Source organism: Myotis myotis, unplaced genomic scaffold (assembly GCF_014108235.1).
Source record: "Myotis myotis isolate mMyoMyo1 unplaced genomic scaffold, mMyoMyo1.p scaffold_m19_p_1, whole genome shotgun sequence".
Classification (NCBI taxonomy): domain Eukaryota; kingdom Metazoa; phylum Chordata; class Mammalia; order Chiroptera; family Vespertilionidae; genus Myotis; species Myotis myotis.
Window position 1 is genome coordinate 170505007 of NW_023416313.1, and position 11833 is coordinate 170516839.

Genomic DNA, 11833 nt, shown 5'->3' on the forward strand with positions numbered 1-11833 from the left:
CTTTGAAAAACCTAGACTAACACTTTCTAGCCCTTTTTCCATAAATACAGTATCTGGCAAGTGCAAGAAAAGATAGCGCACCATTAATTACAGTCTTATCCTCCTTCTCACCTTCATCTTCTTCCCTGTCACAATTTGTTTTCATCTCTCTGACTTAGGTGAGGCTAACAGAATGCTGAGTATGATGCAAATGTGGTTTTGTGGCTGGCGTCTACTGGACATTGGAATTGTTTGCCTGGTTACAAATAGCTTTCTTCAGGGACACACCCAGACATCGAGTCTCTGCCTCGCCAGCCTCAGCCTCAGAGACAGACAAATTTCAACCCCCATAGACTGAAGACTGCCAAACAAGAGATACAATGGATGGAGACCTCAGTTACCAGGCATAACAATAACTTCCTGAACAAGGTAACACCTGTGAGGAAAGTAAAAATAGCCTAGCAGTTAATAATACAAGCTCTGAAATAAGATCTGTGTTAAATTCTCAGATCTGCTACTTAAGAGTTGTGTGACCGCTCTGAAATTAGAGAGAAATCCCAACTGCTTCTTCAAAACTCAGACCTGAATGTTGTAAGGGAAACAAATTACTTCATGTTCCTGGCTTCATGAAAGATAAAGTGGTCATCTAGAGGTCAGAGAGAGTTTTGTTTCTAAGTGTAGAGTTTAGGTTAAAAGAGTTTGGAGTGTTAAAATTCATCAAAATGTACACTTTAAATGGGTGTAGTTTATTATATGTAAATTACACCTTAATAAAGTTGAAAAAATAGAGACAGGAGACCAAAGTTTGGATACTGTCACAGAGCTAGCTAGTGTAAGTGTTAATAAATTGGGAGAGCAAAGAACAAGTAGAAATAAGCTGGAGAGAAAGTATCTGGGTATAAGATAAGGCAGAGTAAGGGCTACTTTAACTACAGGGGAAGATGAAGCAAGCAGCCTCAGGGTTCCAAGCACAGCTGGGTGTGGTCTCAGAAGAAGGAAGCCCTATCCCCCAAAAGCTGTCTGCAGATGCTCTGGAAGTAAAAGACAGGTTGTAATCAGATCACTCCTGAGAAAAAGTAAAAAAAATAGATAAATACATAATTAATAAACACTCTATGGTTTCTACAAAGTCAAAGGCTGCCCAAGGCATATTTGAATAACACATAAAATTCCACCTGGTCTGCCCAGTGAAGCATGACTATTTCAGAATTAACCCTTAACCAGTACCAACTCCACACGCCTCCAAAAATGTTATTGAGTGATTTAACTGGTACTTAAGAATTTCTAGAAATTAATGTATTTTACTTAAGGAATAGGTAAAATAACCCAGAGAGCAAGGGTTATTAAACATATATGCAAATTAATCCTGAACTCAAAACACCCATGATCTGGAACATGTATAAAGCAAATGAGATCACAATCCCTTTCACTATACAGGTGAAATTTCCATCACAGTTCTCAGCAACACTCAGGCTTGTGAGAGATTTTCACAAAGTACTGAATTACCTTCAAATTCCACCTCCTTGCTCATTAAGCTGTAGTTTAACAGAGGTCACTCAACCAAATTAATACCAAGTGTGTTTCATTGACAGTCATTGTTAAAGAGATAGCACTAGGGTAATTAAAGAGAGATGAGGAGAGTTCATTTCTTTCTGGGTGGCTCCTTTATTTGTCAGTGAAAAACTTCATGGATTTCTAATCTATTTCTAAAATCTTAGTTGTAGGTTTTAAGAAGTGAATGTTTTCTTTTAGTTTATTCTACAAGAAACATGCTGAATTTTACAAAATCTCCTTTTTTAACTGAAAGGCATTTTATATGACCAAAAACACCACTATTCTAGTCCATTCTTAAATAAATCCAATAAATATTTATTGACAACCAAATGTATTGAAGGAAGTGGGTTGGGCTACAGAGAGGACAAAGAACAGAAAAAAAAACCTTTCCCTGACCTCAAAGTATTTAAATTGAGTCATCTTATGATTCATTTTAACTAAGTACTATTCATACTATTAGATAAAAAAAACATTTTTGTGTGAATTCTGTAAACCCATTTCCAATCTTGAGTGATTTTTTTTGCTGTATTTAAGTATAATCTGTAAAACTATTTGCCTAACATTACTTCAAATTAACTCACTTTATTTTAAGTATTAACTTATTTAAGAATAAATTAAGATATCTAAGAGTCTCTTTAAAATTATTTCAATCATTATTATTCACAAAACCAAGGAATATGATGTGCTGGATAGATTTTTTCAAAATACAAATTAAAATAACTACTTGTGTAAGTACTTATCTTACTTGTGGTAAAAGTTTGCTGTGCACTACCTAAAATCATATTGGGAAACATATCTCTAATCCATCCCCATAGTGAATTCTTTTCCTCCAATTTTAAACAAACAATTCCTTGCCCCAAAGCACTCTGAGTTGATGATTCTTCCTTCCAATTAACCAAGAAAATCCAGCACTTAAAAATTAGTGAACTTCCTTTCATCACTTAAATATTCTGTATCTTTTCCTTATTTTAAGCCTAGTTTTCTAAGATAGACATGCTAATCTTCCATAATAACATTTTTATCTTTACCCCAAATTTCATCTTCTCTCACTTCAGTTGCTCCATTTATTAACCCTTTCTTGTATCTTTAACTGGTCTCCCTTTTCCTTGGCTTCTTAGCCTTTACTTTTATACATTTAGTTAACAAATATTTATTGAGTATTTACTATGTGCCAGAGACTATGCAAAATTCTAGGGGTGTGGACCTGAAAGTTAAAGACAGTCACACACCTCAAGGAGCTCACTGGCATCTAAGGAGACAGGCATGTCCTGAGTCACCACACGTGTGATCAGTAAACTAAATGCAAGAGTGTTGGGGGAGAAAACATGGGTGGAGTTTGAAATCAAACAAGGAAAAATTCCCCCAGGGAGATAAAATTAAATGTTATATACTGTCTGGTTTTGTGACCCAGCAAGTTCCTAGTTAATTTAAACTTTATTTTACTCACCCATGAAATGCAAATAATATCTATCTTATCCGGCTATAGTAAGACTGAAGAGAAAATACGTACCCAGTGGTGAGGCCCTAGAGTTCATCAGCCTGGATTGGAATGCCAACTCTACTATTCTATGTCCTTGGGTAGGTAGCTTACTTTACAACTGCATACTGGTTTCTCCTCAATAAAATATAAGTAAGTAACAATATCAATCTAATAGGGTTGATATGAAAGTGGGACAATCTAGATAAATTTTTAGAGAGTGAGCATTCAATGAAGTTAGCTGCTGTTATTAGCAGGTATTTTTAATTTCAAAATCTGTGTACAAATCCTGCTAAGTAAATAGCAGTACAACAAACGGAATCTTGTCATTTATAATGCTTCATTTTATTATTCATAATTTATAGAAGAGTCTATTTACTAGCAAATTAAGCAGGGGAGATGAAGGTAGAATTATATAGGTATCAAGTTGGCAAAGTAGAGCAAAGTCTACCACTTTCCCATCTGTTATGGCTGGATTGAGCCCACTCCAAAATTCATATGTTGAAGTCCTAAGCCCCAGAACTTCAAAATGTGACTTTATTTGGAAATTAGGTCATTGTAAATATAATTAATTAAATAAAGATGAGGTCATACTGGATTAGGGTGCCCCTTAATCCAATATGACTGGCATCCATATAAAGCAGGGATATTTGGAGAAAGACACACATAGGGAGAGAGTGACGTGAAGATGAAGGCTGAGATGAGATGATACTTCTACAAGCCACCTAATGCCAAATATTGCCAGCAAAACACAGAAAGTAGGGGGCAGGAAGGGAACAGATTCCTCCTCAGAGCCCTCACAGGGACCCAACCATGCTGACACCCTGGCTTCAAGGAATACATCTCCCTACTATCCACATTATAAGTTCCCTGTGAAAAGAATATATTCATTTAATCATTCAACAGGTTATTATTAAAAGCCCTAGTAAATGAAAAGTAAAATAATTTTTAAAAAACACAGTTTCTAACTTCTAGGAATTCAGAACCTATAAGTCAAGTCATAAATACATAAATAACGGATACAGAGTGGGCTGAGATGAGTATTATCAAAGAACAAGGGCAGAGCTCACTTCATTTCCAATGTTGCTGATGGCGTATCCCTTACAATGAGGCTTCTCTCTTACAAATATTCTGTGTTTTTCCATGGGCCATTGTCTCCTTCCTTGGCTCTGACATCTACGTCCCTTCTCCCAACTTCAACACAAGCTGACATTGGAAGTCAGTCCACAGGCATTATGACAATTCTCCTTTCCTCCCAGAATAAACATGGAAGGCACACCCACAGGCAGGCATATGGATTTATTTAGACAGTCCTATTTGGAGAAGCCTCCCTAACACCCCTGATTCTGGTGCTTTCTGACTGGACAGAAAACAGGGATCCTCTGCCAATAATCCCGCCCTCTCATACGCCAGGATCCTGGCAGAAGCTTGACTAAAATAGATTTACATTGAGAAGGCTAAGGATGCAGAATTTCATGGTAGTTTAGAAAGAGTAGTAGAGGGAGGAATAGGACTTGAAGGTCAGAATCCAATGGAACTTTAGCCTTACTGGAATATTCAATTTTTTTAAAGATATATTCTGGAACTTCCAGCCCATCCTAACATTAATTCAAGACATGGGAGGTGAGCTGTTTGCAACCATTCTTACCATCTTTGTGAATTTCTGTCATGATCAAAGGCAAGTCCTATCTCATTTTGATACTCCCCTACCTCACTGCTTTATAATTGATTTCCTAGTCCTGGTTCCTCCCACTTTCCCTATTCCAGAACACATCCCCATTCTCTGCCTTAATTGTCCTTTCCCCTTTTTTTAGTCTTAAGACAGTGTTATAAGTTCAATGCATCAAGTGTTTTTTTTCTGAATGGGTAGAAACATGGGTATTCCAGATGTGCTGTTTTTCCATGCATCATATCACTTAACCTGTGCACCCACCATCAGTGTTATTGGGAAAATATGCTTGGTAAATCTAAATCCCTTGGCTTTGATGACATCCTAAATCTGTCTGACTTCAGGGCCCATCCTAGTTCTCAAAGGGGCTGAGAGTGAGTGAATTCACTCAAGAATGACACTAGTACCTGTTTTAGCTTAGAGTTCCTCTGCAGACAGGCCAGCCCAATTATTTTTAAAATCAAAACAAAACAAAACAAACACAACTGAGTTTCAACCACAGTGGTGGTTAAGATGCCAAATCACTCTTTACTCTGAGGGTAAATGTATAAGTAGATTTTTTCTACTTAATCTACAAGACCTATTCATTACAAGTGTAGAAGTGCATGCATGGGCAAGAGTGTTTTCAAAGCATCAGGGCATAAAGCAAGAACAAAGCCCATAGTAACACCAGTGCCATGGAACAAGACTCACAGTACAAATTTGAATTTCCACACTGCGATGATTTAATGCCGTGAATGTCACAGAGGTAGCCAAGGGTGACAGGGAAGAGCTTGACTGGACCTACAGGCCAATAGAAACCAGGCAAATGTAGCACTTTCTAATATTCCCGGCCTCTGCTTATTCTAAAGGGGGAAAAAAAGTTCCTGGCAAGGGGGACCTCTATCGTCTCTGCTCTGCTCAGTTTCTGCTGGCCAAAGAAGTCACTATCCAGTGATATAAAGAAATTCCCTGAGACATAAATATCCAGCACCCATAGTTTATGGGTATATGTGAGACTGAAAGGTCTGGAAAAGATCCAAGCCATTTTAACTAGCAAGAAACCAGCTAGTAATGCCTGGTTTGTATTTCTTGGAGGAGGGACACCAGAAACACTTATTTCATTCCACACAATAATTCACCACAATCAGAGGGAGCACAGCGAGGGCAACACCATCTCCCAGCTGCTGATTACATCAAGGGCTTGCAGCACAAATTCAATTTTATGATGTTAATCTCAGCCTGCCACTCAGAAATTTTCTCTGAGGGATATGATTTTTCTCTGGATTTCATTTTAAGAATGATTTTCTTCATCCACAATCAATAAAGATATGTTTTCATCAAAAGACTCTATCTTGGTAGAATTCAATTGGCTATTTCAATCCCTTTTGGTGACACAATATTAATTAAAATAGTTTATGTTGGACTTCAACTGGAAAGAGGGGCAGTGAAAATAGCAGCTACTCAGAACATATGTTCTATACACATGAACATGGAGGGCAGAAAATAATTTTCTCCTTCAGTACACAGACATTAGCTATTCAAGAGAGTTTCTCTGGCTTGGATTATATCTGTGATCTAACTTAAACAACAACAATAAGACAAAACAAAGAAAAACGACAACAAAAAATCACTCTTTCTGTATTTATTGTTCAATAGGAAATCAAAATGCACATAAAAAGATGCTTCAAATGCTCACCTACCAGTGCCTCAGAGGAGGAGAAACAAGTACCCTTGTGCTCATGTGACCTGATGGGGCATTAAAAATCACAGTCACTATTTCTCTTAACTAAAAGTATATATAATGCTACTGAAATGTATTTTTATTTTCAGTTTCTAAATAATGATTGCAGTTGAATACACTATTTTTCAAAGCAAGCATCTAGAATTAGCACAGAGTTTTTCACATTTACAAGAGAGAAGTAGCCCGTCTGGTATGGCTCAGAGGCTGAGTGCTGACCCATGAGACAGGAGGTCCCAGGTTTCATTCTCAGGCAGGGAATGTGCCCAGGCTCAATCCCCAGTAGGAGGAGGCAGCCAATCCATGATGTTTCTCATTGATGTTTCTAGCTGTCTATCCCTCTCCCTTCCTCTATCTCTAAAAATCAATAAAAGCATTTTTTTAAAGAGAGCATTATAAAATGTGTTACAAAAAATAAGTCAATTTTGTTTCAACAGTGGTTCCAAACATAGTGGTTAATTTGCTTAACAAGTATTTACAAAGCACCGACTATGTGCCTAATTTTGGTCACCCCTTGAGACTGAGAGGAAGGCTCCAGTCCCCATCAACTCACAGTGAGAAGGACTGAGGCCTGATTCCTACAAGGTATATGGAGCACTCATGGGAGGCTGTACTTAAACCTGGCTAGGGAGAGGATCAAAGAGGGCTTCTCAGGGAGGACTTTAATTACTGTAATAGTCAGCTGGTAATTTACATTCACATTTAAAGATGCTTAAGGTAAGCTTAGTCTCTAACCAGGTCTCTACAGATGGAAGCTTTTCATTTTCATAGGCTTGAAATCACCCATCCATTATATCAGTGGTTCTCAACCTTCTGGCCCTTTAAATACAGTTCCTCATGTTGTGACCCAACCATAAAATCATTTTCGTTGCTACTTCATAACTGTAATGTTGCTACTGTTATGAATCGTGATGTAAATATCTGATATGCAGGATGGTCTTAGGCGACCCCTGTGAAAGGGTCGTTCGACTGCCAAAGGGGTCGCGACCCACAGGCTGAGAACCGCTGGATTAAACAAACAAGTCAGTGTGTAAATGATCATCTTGAGTGTGGCTCTAAGGTCTGCACAAAAAGCAAAAGACAAATGTAAAAAAAAAATCCTTGGTTATAGCAGTGCATTCTAATTTCTACTAAAGCAGCCAAAAACCTTGCTGGGCCCTCACAACCCACTACTGACTCAGGGGAAACATAGTCAATTAACCATGAGGTTGATTAATTACAACTTCCTCATCCTGTACTTGCTTACTTTTTAAAAACTCATACATAGAACTCGACATTTTTCAGGTTAATTGTCATCTTGTTAAAGTAAAAGAGGGGAGAGGTCAGTGTAGAAAACAAGTAATTCTTACTGTGAAGAGAAAACCACAGGCCCAAAATGGTGTCACTCTTGCTGAAAAGCCCAAATACCAAGCCTAGATTTAATACCTAATCTAATTGAAGTTTCAACACTCCCAGACACATAATATTAATCAGTCTGGAATTTTCTGGTCAACACCAATGAGGTAATCTGTTATATGCACCCTCTCCCTCCCCCCGCCCCCACCACCACCACCACAGTGTGGACAGAGCCAATTTGCATGATAAAAACCTTCCCCAAGAAACCTTGTCCTTGCCCAAGAGTATTCCCTTTTTTATTTTGTTAATAACTCCCTCTACCCTTCTTCCTGTAAAGACCTTCCATTTTGAGAATCTTTAAGTGCACTCCTAGTTGCTAGATGGGATGCTGACCCATCCATGAATCTCCTAATACAATGATGGCGAACCTTTTGAGCTCGGCGTGTCAGCATTTTGAAAAACCCTAACTTAACTCTGCTGCTGTGTCACATATAGAATTTTTTTGATATTTGCAACCATAGTAAAACAAAGACTTATATTTTTGATATTTATTTTATATATTTAAATGCCATTTAAACAAAGAAAAATCAACCAAAAAAATGAGTTCGCGTATCAGCTCTGACACGGGTGTCATAGGTTCGCCATCACTGTGGCCTAATAAAACCAATCAGATCTTCAAATATACTCATTTGAATTTTGTTTTGGACTGTTTATTAAGTTATAGACATTGTGCTACTTACATTATGTACATTGCTTCACTCGACTTTCAGGACCCTAGTAATTATTATTATCTTTATTTTAAACTTTAAAATGAGATTGGAGAATATATGTAGCTTGCCCGAGATCAGAGCTGGAAAATGGAGAGATCCATTCATCCTAGAACTCATGCTCTTAACCATGGCACCACACTGCTTACTTAGGCGGGGTAGGGGCAGTGCCCAGCAAGTTAGGACACACTCGGGAAACTCTGGAAGAGGCTTCTCTAGAGCAGTGATACCTACCTCTAGAAATAGGATTTGACTTTTATAGAAGAGTTCAAAGAGATCTGAATGTCCTTTTAGTAAGAACAATGAGAACCTCATTTTGAAGAAGAAAAAAGGGCATATATAAGTTTGCCAGAATTAACTTGGGAACTTGCCAAGACTTCAAAGCTGATATGGAACTAGAACTCAGTGCACAGGTTCTCTTCGTCCTGCTCCTCACCTCCTCTCTCTGCCTCTAATTCAGTCTAGAGCAGAACTAAATCTAAAAATATTGCCAACTCACTCGGAAAAAAAATAACTATTTACTCAATACAGGGCTATGGAGAGATGTCCTTTATAATACACTGACAGAATTATTAATAAGAGATGCCTCATGTTATAACATTATTAAATACCAGCAAGAATAGGTGAATTTTCAAGCCACAAAGACATCCATCTGAATGTAGAAATCTTGAAACTTTAAAATATTCCTAATATCATTATTGTCAAGGTTCCATAAAGTTCTTTTATAATTTAAATGCACTTCTATTATAGTTGACCCCATGTTAACCAGAACCTCATATTTCTAAGGCATTCACTCCATTGGGTAGATTTCACACACACAGAGAGGCTTAACAGTGAATGTTTTTGTTTTGTTTTTCTAATATATTTTTTATTGATCTCAGAGAGGAAGGGAGAGGGAGAGAAAGATAGAAACATCAATGATGAGAGAGAATCATTGATTGGCTGCCTCCTGAACACCCCCACTGGGGATCCAGCAGGCAACGCAGGCATGTGCCCTGACCATAACAGAACCCTGACCTCCTGGTTCATAAGTTGACGCTCAACCACTGAGCCACACCAGCTGGGCAACAATGGATGTTTTGTTAATATTTTGTTAATATTATAATTAATTTTAAAACATCTTTCCTCCAAAGAGGCAAAACTATTGGAATTCAATGGAGTTCCAACTTTTGCAGCTTAAAAAAATAATCACTTTACCTGACCACTTCATGTCCAGTTTCCTTTTCTCCTCCATCCCTGGGCTTTCTTTACAGGAAACACTATTGGTACATTTTAATAATGAAGGAGCTAAATAAAGGAAGGCTAAGGAACAAGTCACAAGACCAAATTAACCACAAGCATTTGCATGGCAATAGTGGTTGCATTCCTCTCCCCAGGCGGAGAGGAGCTGCACTGTGTACCAGGGGACTGGGGAAGGGGGGAGGAGGAGGAACACTTTCTGAACCCTTTCTTCAGGTAAAAGCATTCCCAACAGGTGACCTAGTCTCCAGGAGGTGACCTTGAACTCATTTAGTATAAAACTGGAAGAGGAAGACAAAGTTAAGGTCGCTGTACTGCAACGTTCTCTTTACACCTTAGTTAAATGTTTAGATAAGTACCACAAAATGCTCTAATGAATGAGGGAGGAATAAGGAAGCGCCCATCGCAAAGGCAGTATTCCTAGTATTTCACCTTTTCCAGATTTTCGTCAGTGCAGACATCACACACACACACACACACACACACTGTATTTCCCTGCTCCTTGTCCACCTTTTCAGGTGACAGAAGTCCTGTGTCTGCACTGGTTATTGCTGGCTCAGCCGCAGGTGCGCTGGGGGAGGTTTTCGCCAGGCCCGCTCCCCGACAGCCCGCAGTCTGTCACCCCTGCTCTGGCTGGGGCCCACCGGGCTACGGACATAAATCAATTTGGAATTAATGTAATGGACGCAGGTTCCCCGGCAGCCGGACTTCCCAGTCTCAAGGAACCGTCCTAAGAAACAGGCGGGTCTCTGAAAGTCTCCGCAAGCAGCTCCTCCCAGGACTACAGGTAGGAATACTGAGCCCCTTGCCAACCCCCCCCCCCCACACACACACACACACACACGAAAGAACCATCTGGCCGATGCGCGGCTCGGGTCACTACTGCTGCGACACCTGCACAAGCTTGAACAGGACATTGCCCACGTGCAGAAACTCGGAGCAGAAGAGGCTGAACCACCTGCTGCGCGCGCTCACCTTCCTTCCCCGCCCCGAGGGCTCTGGGTGCGGGAGCCGAGTGGCGGCACCGCTTGGGCAGCCGGAGACGCCCCGCCCGGGATCCGCAGCCCCAGCCGAGCCGGGGGCGGCCGCCTCACCCGAGGCTCCGTGCGGCGGAGCAGCCGGCCCGGCAGCCTGGCGGTCGAAGGGCTGGACCACCGGACAGCGGGACCGCCCCTCTGGACTGCGAGGCCACGGCCCGACCACGCCCCTTCCCCCACGGGCCCTCCCCTCCCCCTCCCCAGCTCTGCCCCACCCCCACCTCCAATACCCCCCTCCTCCGCCCCTGGGGCCTGGCCTGGGCTCCCCGTGCCCCGCCCTGTGGTCCCGCCGCTCCCTCCCTCTCCCCGGGACCTTGGCGGCTGGAACCGGCCCACCCACAGCTGGGAGGTGCCCTGTCCTTCCAGGGCTGGAGAGAATTGGCATTAATTGGCAATTCAAGGTAGGCCAGGTGGGGTGGCAGGGACTCGCCCAGGCATTAGCAGGGACTGGGATCCCCAAGACTTTCCAAAAGGCAGGAGAGGAACGCCCCACAAAGCTGCATCCTCCCGCAGGGGAGAGTGAGATCCCAGGGATCTAGAGTGGGTGGGAAATTCAACAGGGAAACCGGCGTCCTAACCTAGGAGTGGCCCAAGGACCGGGACTGACTGGGTGCTTTAGAAAAATGGGAGGGCAGCTTGTTTTTCTGCAGGTTTCTCAGTTCTTTTACTTGACCCTTCAAACCCTCTGGGCAATTTAGTCTTGGATTCTGGAAGCAGGTGGGGAGAGATTTTAACCACTCCCTGTTCACTAATACCGGGCTTTCCCAATACTAAGGATATTTGGTCAGGTACAAGTTTTAGGTCGGCTCTGAGGTCAAAGTTCGCATATCCTGTGCTGGGGTCCAACGCCGGGGTCCAACCCCAGCAGGTCCAGGGGTCCCCAAAGGTGTGGATGGAGTCGGCGAAGAAGGAGTGACACGGAGACAGAGTTCAGTTGATCAGCAGCCTAGCCAGGATCTCCAGCCAGGATCTCCAGCCAAGTTCTGGTCTGGATCTCCAGAGAGGTTCTGCTTAGGATCTCCAGCCAGGTCCTGTGTCCATGGTCTCTTGCTAGGT

General features: G+C 41.3%; 1 protein-coding gene across 4 annotated transcripts in view; it reads right to left on the minus strand.

Annotated features, from left to right (window-relative positions):
* Nucleotides 1-10908, minus strand: part of WDR72 (WD repeat domain 72) — a 207305-nt gene extending 196397 nt beyond the window's left edge. For 3 of the 4 annotated variants that reach the window (XM_036302003.1, XM_036302021.1, XM_036302027.1), the window contains exon 1: nt 10716-10908. The gene's annotated coding sequence lies outside the window, so the exon portion shown is untranslated. Of the gene's footprint in view, nt 1-9698; nt 9740-10715 lie in introns of those variants that run through there. The other variant, XM_036302014.1, reaches the window with a different exon arrangement.
* Between the last annotated feature and the right edge of the window lie 925 nt (nt 10909-11833).